Here is an 18,872-nt window from a genome sequence, read left to right on the forward strand (position 1 = left end):
CGATTTAGAAGTTCAGTTCTATACTCATTTCTATTACAGAATCATTAGGAAGGCAAAAAGCCTAGGTCTGAAGTAAAAATTGCATTGAATAATATGGAAATGATCCCTTGAAAGTTATTTACTCTTTTGAATCTCAATTTTCTCAACTATAAATTAAAATTACTTCAAAGATAATATATTATGAATAAAATAAAAGAAATCATAGTAAATCATTCTTAAAACAAAAGGAAGCTATGTTGCTGTCATTTGTTTGCTGTTGTGGATGTTCTTGTTTCTCATGCATCTGATCAGATGGATGTTAAAGCTTCTGTGTGTCCGGAGACAAAGAATACTATTTAGAAGGACCTCTGCCGGGCAGTGGTGGCACACACCTTTAATCCCAGTACTTGAGAGTCAGAGGTAGGCACATCTCTGTGAGCTCAAGGCCCATCTCATCTACAGAGTTGTAGTGGCATTTCAATTGTATTTTAATAAATAAAGTCTGAAGATCTGAGAGTAAAAGAGTCCCACTGGTAAGCCTTACAGACCAAATTATGGTAACACACACCTTTAATCGCAGTAGCCAAAAAGACACACATCTTTAATCCCAGTAGCCATACTAGTTGCCACAGAAACTGGGCAGTGCATGCCTTTAATTACAGCCCTAGAGAAGATTATAAAATGGGAGGAGACAGCTCTCAACACACAGTCTTATTCTGAGATTCCTGGAGGCAGGATCGCCATTTTCGGACTGAGGTCAAGGTAAGAGCCAGTGGCTGGTTCTTTTGCTTTTCGGATCTTCAGGTTGAACCCCAATTTCTGACCCTGAGTTTTTATTAATCATGCTTCATTTAGTCGTACTTCACAGAGTGAGTCCAGAACAGCCAGAACTGTTTCACAGAGAAATCCTGTCATGGGGAGAAAAAGAAAAGAAAGAAGTACAGTCAAGAGGATCAAGAGGGATGGTTGAAAGAGAACATCTTTGGGGAGTACTTTTGTCTTAATTTAAGTTTCTATTGCTGTGAAGAGACACAGTGACCATGACAACTTATAGAGAAAAACATTTAATCGGGGTTGGCTTACAGTTTCAGAGGGTTAGTCTATTATTGTCAAGGCAGGAAGCATGGCAGTGTGCAGGCAGACACGCTGAAAGCTCTGCATCTTGATCCACAGGTATCAGGAAGTGAACTGTGTCCCACACTGAGCATAGCTTGAGCATTTGAGATTCCCAAAACCTGCTTCCACAGTGACACACTTCAACAAGGCTACATCTACTCTAGCATCCTAATAGTGCCACTCCCTAGGAACCAAGCATTCAAACCCCTGAGTTTATGGGGACCATTCCCATTCAAACTACCACAATGCCCTTAGAATAATGTTCTGTAGAAGGACCTCTATAGAAGGAAGTTCTTTAAAAGGACCTCTTTAGAAAGATGCTTCTTTTAAACTAAAAAACAAAATACTTTAATTGGCATTTCTGCTATTAAATATATTTATGGTAAGTAAGTACATGAAGAGTTGTTCAACTTCAACAGTCATAAGTAAAACTCAGAAGAAACAGTCAAACTTAAATAGAACTTTTACTATGTCCCCTGACTCTGGTTTTTCACCTTATCCTTATTTTTTTGCTTTGTCCCCACCTTGTTTTATCCTTTGTTTTTTTTCTATTATTGAGAATAGATTCTTCTCTCATACATTTCAAATGCAGTTCCCCCTCCCTCCACTCTTCCCAGCTCCCCAGCCCCACCCCTGCATCTCCCATCTCCCCCAGATCCACTTCCATTCTGTTTCCTCAGCAGAAAAGAGCAAACCTGTAAAAGACAGTAGCCAAAGAGGACAAAAGAAAATACTATTTAAACAAGGTAGAAGCCCTCACCTAAAGACTGGACAAGGCAACTCAATAGGAGGGAAAGAGTCTCAAGAACAGACAAATACTTTTCCTCCTCTCTAGAGATGACTAGACAAGGTACCAATGAATAAGTATAGTAGATTATCATCAGTATTATTAATATTATCATTGATTTTTTTCAATTGTTTTTCAGTTCTACCTACTATCTACTGAATAGTAGTGGGCTATCTACTGGATAGTCTCTGGGCTATCCAGTCTCCAGTTCCTGGCAATGTAGGGCAATGTAGGGCTCCCTCTGACGGTGTGGCCTCAAGTTAAACTAAACATTGGTTGGCCACTCCCACAAGCTGGTGCCACTATTGCCCCCAACACATCTGTCAGGTAGGACAGATTGTAGGTTGGGGGTTTTGTTGCTGGATTGGTGTCCAGGTTTCTCTTTTTGTTGTCTGCAAAGCACATTCTTGTGCCAAAGAGACTAGAAGGCAGGGTGAAGGCTCCATGCAGGAGCCAGCTCAATCTCTCTAAGTTCAATGAGCTGTGCGGATGTTGTCCTGAGAAATGGGCTACACTGTCAGTTTTCAGAGAGCCACGTCCTAGCATCAACCTTGGTTGTTTGGGGATTTTCATGGAACCCTCCTCAGTCAACAACTCAACTAAATGCAACCCATTCAGACCACCGGAAGTCTTGCCTGACTCTAAAAGATAGCCAGTTCAGACTCTATTCTCTATTACTAAGAGTCCTTACTAGGACCACCCTCATATACTCCAAGAAGTCTCCACTGCACTAGGTTTCCATATCATCCCCCACCAATGATCCCCAATTCCAGCTGTCTCACCTTTCACTCTCTCCCTCCATCTTTTCCCCCAACCCACCAGATCCTCCTTATTCCTGTCCCAATCTGTCCCCTGTTTACCTGCAAAATTTATTCTATTTTCCCTTCCAAGGGAAGTCCATGTGTTTCTGCTAAAGCCCTCCACTTTATCTAATCATTCTGGGTCTGTGGATTGTAGCTTATTGCGATTTACTTAACAACTAATATCTGCATATAAGTGAATACATGCCGTATTTGTCCTTCTGGGTTTGGCTTACCTTACTCAGAATGATTTTTTTTCTAGTTGCATCTATTTGCCTGGAATTTAATGGCATACTTTTCTAACAGGTAAGTAATACTCCATTGTGGAAATGTGGCCCATTTTCTTTATCAATTTTTCAGTGGAGGGACATCTACATTGATTCCCATTTCTGGCTATTATGCATAAAACTGCAATGGGCATAGTTGAGCAAGTGTCTTTGTGGAGTGACTGAGCATCCTTTAGGTATTTGCTCAAAAGCAGTATAGCTGGCTATCGAAGTAGGTGATTTCCATATTGATTTCCAAAATGGATGTAAAAGTGTGCACTCCCACCGTCAGTGAAGGAGAGTTCCCCTTGCTCCACATCCTCACCAGCATGAGCTATCACTTGTGCTTTTGATCTTAGCCATTCTGACAGATATAAGGTGAAATCTCAAAGTAATTTTGATTTGCATTTCCCTTGTGACTCAGGATGTTGAGCATTTTTGTTTTTTTTGTTTCTCAGCCACTTGTGATTCCTCTATTGAAAATTTTCTGTTTAGATCCATACCCCATTTTAAATGTATTATTTGGTTTTTAATATCTAGCTTCTTGAGTTCTTCATATATTTTGAATAGGAGACATCTATTGGATCTGGAGTTGGTAAAAATCTTTTCTGATTCTGTAGACTGTAGATTTGTCCAATTGATGGTGTCCTTTGCCTTACAGAAACTTTTCAGTTTATTGAGATCGTGTTTGTTAGTTGTGGACCTTAGTGTCAGTGCTGTTGGTGTTTTATTAAAGAATTTGACTCCTGTGCTAATGAGTTTAAGGCTATTCTCCATTTTTCTTCTATCAGAGTCAGTTCATTTTGTTTTATGTGAATGTCTTTGTTGTTCTTTAGAAGTGGGTACTTCAGAAGGACATTTTAGAAATATGTTCTTTAGAAGAATGCTCTTTAGAAGAACCTCTTTTCAAGGGTTCTATTTAGAAGGCTTTCCTTTACAAACTTGTGCTGAAATAGTAGTTAATGGTGGCAGATAAAGAAATGCAGGTTTGGAAAAGATGTGAAAACACAACCATCTGACCATCTCCTAGTGTTCTCAAAGCATACGTCAGAATTAGATCTTTCTGTGTAGAGTATTTTTTCAATCCTTTCATGAATTTTTGCATTGCTATTTGTATCAAGTATATTAGTTGTTAGTCCCTGGGAAGAAGAAAACAATAATTTAATATTGTTTGTCGTTCCTTAATCAAGGCGCAAACAAAAAGTATATGGGCACTTAGACAGTGGTGGGTGGCAGAGAAAACAGTGTGCTGGCTAGGCTTCTGCCAAATTAACACAAGCTAGAACCATTTTGGAAAAGGAAACCTCAACCAAAAAATGTTCCCTCCAGAATGACCATTGGGCAAGCCTGTGGTGCATTTTTAAATAAATGATTGATATGAGAAGGACCAAATCACCATGAGAAGTGCCACCCTTGGAATGGTGGTCCTGGGTGCTATAAGAAAGTAGGTGAACAAGCCGTGAGTATAAAGCCAGAAAGCAGTACTCTTCCATGGCTTCTGCTTCAGTTCCTGCCTTGCTTGAGTTCTTGTTCTGAATTCCCTGGATGATGAACCTTAAGAAGATGATGAACCTCTAAGAAGAAAAGAGCTTGTTTCTCTCCATGTTGCTTTTTTCATGATGTTTTATCGCATCAACAGAAAACCTCAGATACTTTGCATCCTGTTTTTGTAGTAAGAACATTCTCCTCATTTTTTTGATCAAATTAAAGCAACTCTTGATACAAGATAGAAGGAGCCAGACTTTGATAAGAACAGGCGGGCAGGGGCCACTGATGGGCATGGGCTTCCATTTGTGATCCCTCAAACAAATCACTTTCAGCACACTTGTTTCAGGAAACTTTCAAGATTTATTTGTCCTTTCAGCCATTTTTCATTCCCATCCTTCAGCAATGGAGGTCATTAAGTGCAGGCTGCCCTTGTCAGTGGCATGTAGGATCAATTTGCTGCGATGGACAGAGAGGCCATATTGACGCTGTTAATCTGTCAGTGAGAAATCGTATGTCATTAGTGTCTAATGCGCCACACACAGGACGGAATTTGGCCATCAGAAACAAGACAACCCTTTAATATTTTGGTCCATTTCTTTTTCTCTCACAGCCTTTCTGGTGTATATGGGGTTAAGTTCTCTACTTGTTCTAGTTTGGGGTACAGGAAAGCAAGAGTTAACCCTATGAATTTTGTATAAACTTTTTGTTTTCTGATAAATTTCCTTTGCTCTGAACCTGAAATGTCTTTTTTCATGATAAACAATTATATTTTAATAATTATGATTCTTAAGGGATATTATTTTCCCTAAGAAGATTGCATATTTTTATACTTCTTTGTACTTGTAGACCAAACATAGCAAAGCCTGATGGAAGAATAAATCAAATTAGAGATAATGTTCCCTTCCTTATCACAATTTTGCACAGAGACATTTCAAATGTTAGAACACTATAGCATTGCTCTCAGTGGTGATATTATATCCATTTATTTGGATATGTTTCTTGATACCCCAGGGTTTTTCAGATTTTCAGTGATGGGTCTTTTCCCCTTTTACACTCCAGAAAGAGGCAAAAACAATTACACAAAATTCTTATTTGCCCCATTCATGAGTAACAATAGAGTCAAATTCAATATAAAACTTCTCAGATACCAAAATTAAAGCTAATACTGGAAATAAATTAGGAAATATAAGTTTGAAAAGAAAACAAGTATTGTTTCCACATGAAACTATTTACATCACTTTCCTAGGTAGATTTCAGGAACATTTATGTACTTTGTCTTTAAAATTGAATTAATACTTCCAGGAAACTACACGCCTCTGTTCCCAGTGGCATCTGAAATTCTTCAGTCCACAAAGAAGGGCAAGCGAAACTGCCGAGCAGATAATACTGTGATTTTCTGACAACAAAATTGCTTCTAAAAATGGTTTTAAAAATATTTCTAATTCTTTCAGAAGCCATTCATAATGTTTAACCCTGTCCCACAGAAAATCCCAATGTTTTTAAATAGAAGAAATAAAAGATAGCTCTTAAGATACATACCTTGGAAACACTCTCCACATGTATGTGTATGTAAATATATTATACATATATAGATATTTATGTAAAAGTATATGTATTTTTCTCTATATACATGTATGTGTACATGAATGGTGCTGGCACTGTACTATGCATTTGACAAGCATTATCTTTTAGATGCCCCCCCATCCTAGATTCTTTTCTGTTATCATTGACATCATGCCCTATATAATACACAGAACTCAGGCTGACTCTTTCAAGGTCATAGATGTAGAAGGAGATGGACTATGGTACACCTCAGACCCATATGCCATCCATCCTAACTCATGGTAATAGAATAGTTTCTTTGCTATTACATAGCAACACCATGTGCATATCATCATAGACCATACAACAGCCACATTAATCGAAAGTCTGTGTTATGCAACTGAAAAGTTTATTGACAACTAACTGTTGCCGTGACTTTTGCCAGTTTGATTTCCCCTTTTCAATGGCCATTGTTAGGACAGAGGGATACATAGTTAATTAGAAGTGACTTAATTTCCACAGGACCGAGCATCAGCTTCATAATTATACTTTTAATCTTATCAACTGGGAGCATCCTTAAGAAATTCCCATTTCCTTCCAAAATAATTTTACAGATGAGGCATCTGGAAAGGGGTCAGGATAAGAAATAAAGAATGTTTAGGGTGCAGTTATAACTCAGTTTGAGTGTTATATCTACTGAACTGTAGGTAGCATGCGCTGAGATATTTTTTCATTTAATGAGTATTGCTATCCTGGCAGTCGTTTGATAAAAGCATCACTTTTAAGTGATATGGGCATTAGGAGCTGAGTCTGAGGTCAGAGGAAATGGTCTCTGAGGGACAGAATACAAACAGCATCCGTCAGTCAACCAATATACTGACAAAGACGCATTAGGTGCCTAAGAGCAGCCCACCCCCTCTCTGCTTCCATGCTGAAGCTATGCTGAACCCATTCTGAACTGGCACATCTCTCTTCATCCTCCTGAGGAGGAAAACACAAAGTGTTGCTATTTATAGCCATTGTCAGGTTTGATTAGGCAGACCTCCATCTTTAATTCTAGATAACATTGTATCCACTATAGGTTTCACTGCCTTCTTCTGCCTTTTATCAATCATCAGATACAGTTTCATGTAACCCCACCCCGTGTGAATATTAAAAGTTGCTTTGTCAAGTGCATACTGGGTACTTATTTCACTAAAAGTGGAAATTTATTCTTCTGAAGGAAAACTGTAACTCTTTCAATAGGTTTTCTTTTTTCCTAAAACAACTACTCAAAGACCTTTCCAGGGTCTCTGCCTCCCTTTGTTTCTCAGAACACAGGCAGGCAGGCACACACACACACACATACACACACACACACAATTTTGACCTCCTTCTTTGGACACATTTGTTTTTCCACAAAGTATCAATTAAAGGCCTGCTATTTCCTTAGGAGCTTGCTCAGGTCTCTGCTTATTGAGGAACTTTTGCAATGACAGAGACAGGTAGGTGCAGCCAGCTGATGTTCTACTCATTCACCAACAACTCTTTTTCATTATCCAAACCTCATGGGGAAAACACAGAAAGTTTAGAGTCAATGTTTGCATCAGTCACAAATTTCACACTCATGAAACTGCTGAAAGGTACCCTTCATAAGAAAGAAACAGACATTATTTATAGAGTCCATGGAGCCCTAGAAGTCTAGAGTATCACTAGTTGATAGATTATAAAGAACCCAAACATGCCTAATGTAGAGAACTTCTGCCTGCAAGCTGTGTATACACCTTCACTTGCATACTATAATGCATATTTTTGTATGTGCACACATTCACACACAATAAAAAATTAAAATGTAGTTATAAAAATTTGCCACCCAGTAACCAAAATGTTTACTATATGTTGAATGAGGTTTTCTGTCCCACCCGGTCCTTCAGCCATTAAGTCCCAAAGAATCACACAGAGGTCTACATTAGTTAAAAACTGATTGGCCCATTTGCTCAGCCTTCTTATTAAGTAATTCTTGTTAGTTACATTAGCCCATAATTCTTGTCTGAGTTAGCCATGTGGCTTGCTGTAGTGATAGGAGCGGCAGGCTGTGTCCTGCCACCTGGCTAGCTTTACACTCGAAATAATTACACAGAAACTGTATTCATTTAAACACTGCCTGGCCCATTATCTCCAGTCTCTTATTGGCTAACTCTCACATATTGATTCAACCCATTTCTAATAATCTGTATCTCATCACGAGGTCGTGGCTTACCAGGAAAGATTCAGCATGTCTGACCTGGCAGCTTCATGGTGGGCAGTTCTCTTGACCCTGCTTTCTTCCTCCCAGAATTTGGTTCTGTCTTTTCTGCCTACCTATGTTCTAACCTATCAGGCCAGGCAGTTTTCTTTATTAATTAACCAATGAAAGCAACAGATAAATAGAAGACTCTCCTACATCAGCTTACTACCTTTTTGGTGAGGCAGTCACATCTTGTGTCCTCTGCATCTGGGTCATGACTTCAGAATGTACTTCCCTCTTCCCAGAATTCTCATTGCCCCACCTTTACTCCCTGCTTTGTCACCCTGCCTATACTACATGCCTGGCTACTGGCCAGTTAGCATTTATTTAAAATATATGTGACAGGGTACAGATCATTGTCCCACAGCACTCCCCCCTCCTTTTTGTAAAAACAAGAACTCTGAATCTAATATCCTTTGTTTAGCTTTTCTCCTGACCATTATCTGGTGTAGGAGATCCTTCTGTCTATATGTTGCTTTCATTGGTTGATGAATAATGAACCTGCTTTGGCCTACTCGATAGGGTAGAACTAAGGTAGGCAGAGAAGACAGAACTGAATTCTGGGAGGAAGAAAGCAGAGTAAGAGAGCTGTCATAGAGCCACCAGAGACAGATGTGCCGAATCTTTCCTGATGGGACACTGCCACATGGTGATATACAGATTAATAGAAATGGGTTAAATCAAGATGTGAGAGTTAACCAATAAAAGGCTAGAACTAATGGGAGAAGCAGTGATTTAATTAATACAATTTCTGTGTGATTATTTCAGGATTAAGCTAGCCGGGTGGCCAGGACAACAAACAGACCCCTCTTCCTTGTAACAATTATCCATAACAACTTGTAACCAACATTCTAAACAAAGGAAAAATCCATAGTCCATTTTTTGGAAATGTAGGAGTAGTTTTTCAGGCTACTTCCTACTGATTGGTGGTGCTGATAATCTTATGAGGACCTAAAGAAAATTAGTCCTGACTAGACAATTCTGTGAGGCTTGATCATCTCAGGTAGCAGTCTTGAATATGTTCTGGATGAAGAACTCAAACATCTGGGCCATTCGTTCCTATCAGAGATTTCTTAGGTGGTCTTCCTTGATCAAACCTGATTTTTCTTAACTCAGAATGAATTTATAGCCTCTCATTTCCTGTGGAAACAAAAGCAAAACCTTTTCTCCAAAGTAACATACCTTTTGACTTCAATTTTGAAGTCAAGGTATTTTCAACATCCTTATCTTGTATTAATTCAGCAGCATTTTTAAATAAATATCATCTGGCAGCTGTTTCTCCTTCCTCAGCATTCGAACAATTCAAAGAGAACAAAATAATATGCAGTGTTCAGATTCTCTGTGTGTTTTCCATCTTTATGTGGCTTTATTTTAAACTCTCTTTTATTTTTATTTTTAATTTTTTGCTTCTTAGACAGAATTTCTCTGTATATCTTTGTTCTGGAACTCACTCTGTAGACCAGGCTGTACTTGAACTCACAGAGATCCTCCTGCCTCTGCCTCCCAAGTGCATTTAAAGGTATGTGCCACCACACCTTGAGCTCACAAATATTTGTCTGTCTATGCCTTTCAAGTTTTGGGATTAGAGGTGTGTGCCATCATACCTTGAACTCACAAAGGTCTGCCTGCCTCTGTCTCCCAAGTGTTGGGATTAAAGGAGTGTGTACCATACCCAACTATTCTCTTTCTTTTTTATTTTAAGGACTTTATCCTTTTTTCTTTTATCTCCCAAGCCTATATATATTTTTAACACACTGTAAACCCTTTAGAGGTTTTCTTTGTCTTTGAATCTCTCTTTATTGTATATCTCTTTTTCTGAACATATGAGTCTTTAATTTGCTAAGCAATATGGCTAGGATTAAAGCCATGGCTTTGACTGCTAGATCCACCCCATTTCTCAGCTTTCTGAGAATCTAGTTTCATGGTGGAGGTACTGACCAGACCCATGATTATTGCCACAGTTGTATGGCATTTCAAGGTCCATGCAGCCATTTCAAGTCCAAGAAGCATGTTGTAGGCTATTCATAAAGAACATTTAAGCTTTTTGTGGCAGAGCCTCTGAAAAGGCTGCAAAGTTTTTGAAGCTAAAGCTGAGTCAGGAAGCCTCCTAAAATGAGATACATTTGCCTCTAGCAACCAGAGTCCATCTGAAAATGCTATCAATAAGCTGCACTTAACTCTATTCTTTTCTGTCTAGAATTACTTCCCAAGCACTCTCAGGCTTTATGTGGATGCAGTTGTCCACACATTAGGCACCATTTGTTGACTGAGCACCATTCTGTTGGCAGAAGTTTCTGTCCCACCCAGTCCTGCAGCTATTAAGTCCCAAAGAAGCACCCAGAGGCCTACATTAGTTATAAACTGATTGGCCCATTAGCTCAGGCTTCTTATTAACTAATTCTTATAACTTACATTAGCCCATAATTCTTTTTCTTTCACTTTTCCATTAAAAAAAATTACACTTCCTCCCCTCTTCCCATTCCCCTCCCACTTCCCCATGTCCCCTACTCTCTTCCTCTCCCTCCTTAAGAGAGGACAGGGTACCCTGCCCTGTGGGAAGTCGAAGTCCCTCCCCCCTCCATTCAGGCCTAGGAAGGTGTGCATCCAAATAGACTAGGGTCCCCAAAAGCCAGTACATGCAGTAGAAACAGGTCCCAGTGCCATTATCAATGACTTCGCAATCTGCCCCCTTTGGCAGCCACATTCAGAGAGTCTCCATCAGACGCTGGATGAAGATTCTATGGTGATATTCGAGATAATCATCAGTGTGATAGTGGGGCAAGGCCAGTTCAGGCACCCTTTCCTCTTCTGCCCAAGGACCTAGCTGGGTATATTCCCGTGGACACCTGGTATCCCCTCCAGAGCCAAGTCTCTTGCCAACCCTAAAATGGCTCCCTTAATGTAGATATATTTTTCCCTGCTCCTATATCTGCCCTTCCTCCATCTCCACCTTCGCACTCCCCCATTCTCTCCCCATTCTTTCCTTTCTCCCTTCTCATTCCCCCCTCCCCTTCCCCCATCCCCATCCCTATCCTTACCCCCACCCCCATTCTCCCAACTTTTGCCCAGCGATCTTGTTTGCTTTCAATTTCCAGGAAGATAAATACATGTTTTTCTTTGAGTTCACCTTGCTATTTGACTTCTCTAGGCTTGTGAACTATAGGCAAAATGTCATTTCTTTATGGCTAGAGCCCACTAATGAGTGAGCACATACCATATTTATCTTTTGGTGTCTGTGTTATCTCACTCAGGATAGTGTTTTCTATTTCCATCCATTTGCAAGCAAACTTCAAGCTGTCATTGTTTTTTACCACTAAGTAGTACTCTAATGTATATACATTCCACACTTTCTTTATCCATTTTTCCATTGAGGGCGTCTAGGTTATTTCCAAGTTCTGCCTATTACAAATAATGCTGCTATGAACATAGTTGAACAAATGCTTTTGTAGTATGGTTGGGCATCTCTTGGTTATATTTCCAAAAGTAGTTTTTCTGGATCCTGAGGTAGGTTCATTCCCAATTTCCTGAGAAACCACCACACTGATTTCCAAAGTCATTGTACAAGTTTGCATTCCCACCAGCAATGGATGAGTGTTCCCCTTACTCCACATCCTCTTCAGCATAGGCTATCATTGGTGTTTTTGATTTTAGCCATTCTGACAGGTGTAAGATGGCATCTCAAAGTTGTTTTGATTTGCATTTTCCTGATTGCTAAGGAAGTTGAATATGACTTTAAGTGTCTTTTGGCCATTTGAACTACTTCTGTTGAGAACTCTCCATTCAGTTCTGTACCCCATTTTTTAATTGGGTTAATTAGAATTTTAATATCTAGTTTCTTGAGTTCTTTATATATTTTGGAGATTAGACCTTTGTCTGATGCAGGGTTGGTAAAGATCTTTTCCCATTCAGTAGGATACCTTTTTGTCTTACTGACAGTGTCCTTTGCTTTACAGATGCTTCTAAGTTTCAGGAGGTCCCATTTATTCATTGTTGCTTTCATTGTCTGTGCTACTGGGGTTATACATAGGAAGTGGTTTCCTGTGCCCATGCGTTGCAGTCTATTTCCCACTTTCTCTTCTATCAGGTTCAGTGTGGTCAGATTTATATTGAGGTCTTTAATCCATTTGAACTTGAGTTTTGTGCATGATGATAGATATGGATTTATTTTCATTCTTCCACAGGTCATTATCCAGTTATGCCAACATCATTTGTTGAAGATGCTTTCTTTCTTCCATTGTATAGTTTTAGCTCCTTTGTTTAAAATCAGGTGTTCATAGATTTGTGTGTTAATATCCGGGTCTTCAATTTGATTCCATTGGTCGATGTCTCTGTTTTTTATGCCAATACCAAGCCATCTTCCTTTCTGTAGCTCTGTAATAGAGTTTGAAGTCAGGGATGGAAAAGCTTCCAGAAGTTCCTTTATTGTATAGGATTGTTTTGGCTATCCTGGGTCTTTTGTTTTTCCATATAAGGTTGATTATGGTTCTCTTGAGGTCTGTGAAGAATTTTGTTGGGATTTTAATGGAGATTGCATTGAATTTATAAATTGCCTTTGGTAGAATTGCCATTTTTACTATGTTGATCCTCCCAATCCAAGAGCATGAGAGATTTTTCCATTTTCTACTGTTCTCTTCAATTTCTTTCTTCAAAGCCTTAAAGTTCTTGTCAAATAGGTCTTTCACTTCCTTGGTTGGTCTTACCTCAAAATAGTTTTTGCTATTTGTGACTACCGTGAAAGGTGAAGTTTCTCTGATTTACCTTTCTGCTTCTCTATATTTTGTGTATAGGAGGGCTACTGATTTTTTGGAGTTGATCTTGTATCCTGCCACATTACTAAAGGTATTTATCAGCTGTAGAAATTCTTTGATAGAGTTTTTGGGGTCACTGATGTACACTATCATATCATCTGCAATTAACGAAAGTTTAACTTCTTCCTCTCTAATTCAAATCCCATTGATCTCCTTATGTTGTCTTATTGCTATTGCTAGAACTTCAAGAACTATGTTGAAGAGATACGGTGAGAGTGGATAGCCTTGTCTTGTTCCTGATTTTAGTGGAATGTCTTTGAGTTTCTCTCCAATTAATTTGATATTAGCTGTTGGCTTGCTGTATATTTCTTTTATTATATTTTAATATGGTCCTTGTATTCCTAACCTCTCCAAGACCTTTATCATAAATGGGTGTTGAATTTTGTCAAATGCTTTTTCAACATCTAATGAAATGATCATATTTTTTTTCTTTCAGTTTATTTATATGATGGATTACATTGATAGATTTTCGTATGTTGAACCAGCCCTGCATCTCTGGAATGAAGTCTACTTGATTGTAATGGATAATTTTTTTATGTGTTCTTGGATTTGTTTTGCCAGTATTTTATTGAGAATTTTTGCATCAATGTTCATGAGAGAAATTGATCTGTAAATCTCTATCTTTGTTGAGTCTTTGTGTGGTTTTGGTATCAGGGTAACTGTAGCTTCATAAAAAGAGTTTGCCAATGACTCTTCTGTTTCTATTATGTGAAACACATTAAGGAGTATAGGTATCAGCTCTTCTTGGAAGTTTTCATAAAATTCTTCATTAAAACCATCTAGTCCTGGGCTCTTTTTGGTTGGGAGGTATTTTATGACAGCTTCTATTTCCTCACAACTTACAGGTCTATTTAGATTGTTCAGGTGGTCTTGATTCAACTTTGGTGTATTGTATTTATCTAAAAACAAGGCCATTTCTTTTACATTTTCCAACTTTGTGGCATATAGGCTTTTGTAGTAAAACCTAGTGATTCTCTAAATTTCCTCAGTGTCTGTTCTTATGTCTCCCCTTTCATTTCTGATCTTCTTAATTTGTGTGTTCTCTCTTTGCCTTTTGATTAGTTTGGATAGGAGTTTGTCAATCTTGTTGATTTTCTCAAAGAACCAGCTCTTTGTTTCATTGATTCTTTGGATTGTTTTCTGTATTTCTATTTCGATTTCAGCCCTCAATTTGGTTATTTCCATTCTTCTACTCCTCATGGGTGAGTTTGCTTCTTTTTTTTCTAGAGTTTTCACCTGTACTGTTAAGTCTCTAATGTGAGCTTTCTCTGTTTTCTTTATGTGGGCACTTAGTGCTATGAACTTTCCTCTTAGCACTGCTTTCATCATGTCCCATAGATTTGGGTAGGTTGTGTCTTTATTTTTGTTGAGTTCAAGGAAGACTTTAATTTCTTTCTTTATTTCTTTCCTGGCCCAGGGGTGGTTCAGTAGTTGACTATTCAGTTTCGATGAGTTTGTAGGCTTTCTGGAGGTAGAATTGTTGTTAAATTCTAACTTTATTCCATGGTGATCCGATAGTACACAGGTGGTTAATAAAATTTTTTTGTATGTGTGGAAGTTTGCTTTGTTACCGAGTATGTGATCAATTTTTGAGAAGATTCTATGAGATGCTGGGAAGAAGGTATATTCTTCCCTATTTGGGTGGAATGTTCTATAGATGTATGTTAAGTCCATTTGTTTCATTACCTCCATTAGTTCTCTTATTTCTCTGTTAGATTTCTGTCTGGTTGACCTGTTCATTGGTGAGAGAGGAGTGTTGATTTCCCCTACTATTAGTGTGTGGGGTTTGATTGTGCTTTGAGTTCTAGTAATGTTTCTTTTACATATGTGGGTGCTTTTATATTAGGGATATGGATATTCAGGATTGAGACTTCATCCTGATGAATTGTTCCTGTTATGAGTATAAAGTGTCCATCTCCATCTCTTCTGATTGATTTTAGTTTGAAGTCAATTTTGTTAGATATTAGTATAGCCACACCCTCTTGTTTCTTAGGTCCATTTGATTGAAAAAACCTTTTCCCAACTCTTTACTCTGAGGTAATGTCTGTCTTTGTGGTTGAGGTGTATTTCTTGTAAACAGAAGAGTGTTGGATCCTGTTTTAGTATCCATTCTCTTAACTTGTGCCTTTTTATAGGTGAATTGAGCCCTTTGATGTTAAGTGATATTAATGACCAGTGATTGTTAACTCCAGTTATTTATTATTATTATTTTTTGGTGGTAAAGTTTGTGTGTTTCCCTTCTTTGAATTGTACTGGTGGAGGGCTGTTAGATGTCTGGTTATTGTGGGTGTTGTTGGGTTCCTTAGGTTGTGATTTTCCTTCTATTATTTTCTGGAAGGCTGGGTTTGTGGCTATGTATTGTTTCAATTTGTTTTTATCCTGGAATATCTTATTTTCTCCATTGATGATGAAAGAAAGCTTGGCTGGGCTTGCATCCATGGTCTCATAGTTTCTGCAGCACATCTATCCAAGACCTTCTGGCTTTCATGGTTTTCATGGAGAAGTCAGGTATAATTCTGATAGGTTTACCTTTATATGTTACTTGATCTTCTTCCTTTGCAGCTCTTAGTATTCTTTCTTTATTCTGTATCTTTTGTGTTTTGATTATTATATGGCGAGGAGATTTTTTTTGGCACAGTCTATTCGGTGTTCTGTATGCTTCTTGTACCTTCATAGGAAGGTTTATATAATCTTTAGGTTCTATAATTTTGTTGAATATATTTTCTCAGCCTTTAAGCTGTAATTCTTTTCCTTCTTCTACCCCTTTATTCTTAGGTTTGGTCTTTTCATGGTGTCCCAGTTTTCCTGGATGCTTTTTGTTAAGAATTTGTTGGATTTTCTGTTTTCTTTGATCAGTGTGTTTATTTCCTCTATAGTATCTTTAGCGTGTGAGATTCTTTCTTCTATTTTTTGTATTCTGTTGGTTGTCTCTATAGTTTCTGTTCATTTACCCAGATTTTCCATATCCTGCCATCTCTCGGTGTGTTTCTTCATTGCTTCCATGTCAGTTTCCAAGTCTTGAACTGTTTCTGTTTACCTGTTTGGATGCTTTTTCTTGGTTTTCTTCAATATCTTTGAGGGATTTGTTCATTTCTTCTAACTTTTTGTTAGTCTTCTCATCCATTTCTTTAAGAGTTTTTCACATCCTATTTAATGGTCTATATTACTTTCATAATGTTACGTTTAAAGTCTATTTCTTCTACTTCTTCTGGATTAGGCTGTTCACTCCTTCCTGTTGTATGTTCACTGGATTCTGGTGTTATCATGGTGTTTTTCAGATTGTTGGAGGAATTCTTGCATTGGCGCCTGCTCATCTCTTCTTTCAAATGCTGTTAGGAGAGTCTTGGTGCCTTGTTCCAATTTTTGCAGTGGTTAACTGTGTACTTGGGGATTTTTCTTGGTCTTTCCTCTCTTAAGTCCCATCAGCACTGGAGTTCTGACTTCGCAGTACTTCACCCTGAAGTAGACTGTGGTGGTTGATCCCTCTGGATGAATCTACTGGTACTGGATCAGGGTCACTTGCTGGCCAAGGACCTTGCAAACAAAAGGGTGGACTTGGTAGATGCCAGCTCAATGGAACAAAGAAACCCCTAAAGCCTTGCACTCACCGCTGTGTCCCCAGACCCTCAGTCTCAAAGCAGGCTGAGTTGGGGGATCCTAGAACCCCGCAGATGGAAAAGGGTGCTTGGGGGCAAGCTGGGGTGTGAAATGTAGAGAAAGCCAGTAGCCCGGGAGAAGCCCCGCTGAATGGCCAGAGAGTTTAGGGGATTAGAGGGGCCAGTGCTCCCTTCCAGGGATGTTTGGCCAGCCAGGGTGGGACACACTTAGCCCATAATTCTTGTCTGAGTTTGCCACGTGGCTTGGTCTTTTTGGTGAGGCAGTCACATCTTGCGTCCTCTACATCTGGGTCTTGACTCCAGACTGCACTTCCCTCTTCCCAGAATTCTCATTGCCCCACCTCTACTTTCTGCCTGGTTGCCCCACCTATACTTCCTGCCTGGCTACTGGCCAGTCAGTGTTTATTTAAAATATAAGTGACAGGGTACAGACTATTGTTCCACAGTAACTGTATACATCTTCAGTGAGGGGTGGAATTTCAACTCAGTCTTGCCTAACATATCTTATTGTTTCTCTTGTGATAAGTGATAATCTCTCCTCACATCCATAGCTTTCTATCTCACAATCGTTCATTAAAATACATAGTAGTATGGGGGAACAAAGTGCACATATGCTAAGCATTTGTTTTTGAGTAAGGGTTTTTATGTGTAACAGCCCTTTCTGTCCTGGAATTAGCTCTGTAGACCAGGCTAGTCTCAAACTCACAGATATCTGACTGCCTCTGCCTCACTGAGTACTAGGATTAGAGGTGCACACCACCATCATCTAGCTGCTAAACATTTTGAAATCTGTTATTCTTCTTACTAACCTTAACATTGCTAATATGTATATCTATATAAATAAGGCTACCCAAAACTAATGTCAAGGTCATTATTTAAGTACAGGCTGATGAAATCATTAGGAGAAGAAACTTGACTACCTTGTATAAGGAAAATTTCTTGAAATCCAAAACAGTGAAAAGTTGTCACTTCTGATAAGCAAGAGTGGCTTAAAGATGACAGGCTAGTACATAAACATTTATCATTAGCTATAAACAATGTGATTATCAAGAGATTTAGCCAATGTTCTGTCTCTTACAGCCATGAGATCCAAATTCATTTTCAGGTATTTATTCTGTCAGCACGCTCACATATGATTTCAAATGTTAGCACATCTAGTGAGTGTGCAGCACACCAGACCCCTCCAAGATAATTATTTCTTTAAGTATACTGTGTTGTTGTGTTTGGTTCTTGTCTCTTGGAGGCCTTCTTTTTTTCTGAAGGAAATGGAGAAGGGAGTGGATCTGGGGAGAGCAGAGGGAGGAAAAACTGGTCAGAATGTATTATATGAGAGAAGAATCTATTTTCAATAGAAAAAAAAAGATTCTTACCTCACAAGAAGCCCTAATAATACAGCTCCACAATAACTTTAATTTTATTTCACTGAATAAAATTTTAACCTGTTCTAAATTTCCAGAAAAGCATATTTTATAGAAATAATGGAGTGTTTAGTTACTGATCTTCCATGTTTCTTGGTATAAGCATTTCTCATTAAAGAAAACAGTTACTTTTCTCTTGGTAGGGGGTGGTCTAAAATTCATCTGGTTTGCACTATTTAGTAAATGGTATTTTGTTTCTTTTAAGCATATTGTATATAAGTTAATCTTATATAAAGTATTTAGGCAATCAAATTGTATGATCCTATCATTTAAATGTGTTGATAAGTTCTGGTAAAAATTATATTCAGAGATACTAGAAATATTTTTCTTTTCAGCTGAAGGATTTCTGTCACAGATTTCCTATTGAGTGATTTTGAATATGTAACTTATTTCCAAAATTGTGTTCTATCTCTTCAGAATAAACAATTGATTGAAAGACAGATGATACATGCATAGATATATGAAAGGTGACAGATGAATGAGATGATAAGTAGATAGATAGATAGATAGATAGATAAATGATAGATTATAGATGAGAGATAGCGATATAGATAAATGAATAATAGATAGATGACAGAGATATAGATAGATGATAGAGAGATAGCTTGGTAATAAATACATGATAGGTAGATAGATAGATAGATAGATAGATAGATAGATAGATAGATAGATAGGCAGATAGATAGACAGACAGACAGATAGATGATAGATAGATAGATAGATAGATAGATAGATAGATAGATAGATTATAGATGAGAGATAGACATATAGATAAATGAATAATA

The 18,872-nt window shown here is 38.2% G+C and overlaps 1 protein-coding gene across 1 annotated transcript in view; it reads left to right on the top strand.

The window, feature by feature from the left end:
- Ccdc178 (coiled-coil domain containing 178) overlaps window positions 1–18,872 on the top strand; it is a 362,700-nt gene that overhangs the window by 247,855 nt on the left and 95,973 nt on the right. The gene's annotated exons all lie outside the window — the stretch shown is intronic.

This window comes from Myodes glareolus, chromosome 13 (assembly GCF_982192425.1).
Source record: "Myodes glareolus chromosome 13, mMyoGla1.1, whole genome shotgun sequence".
In the NCBI taxonomy this organism is placed as follows: Eukaryota; Metazoa; Chordata; class Mammalia; order Rodentia; family Cricetidae; genus Myodes; species Myodes glareolus.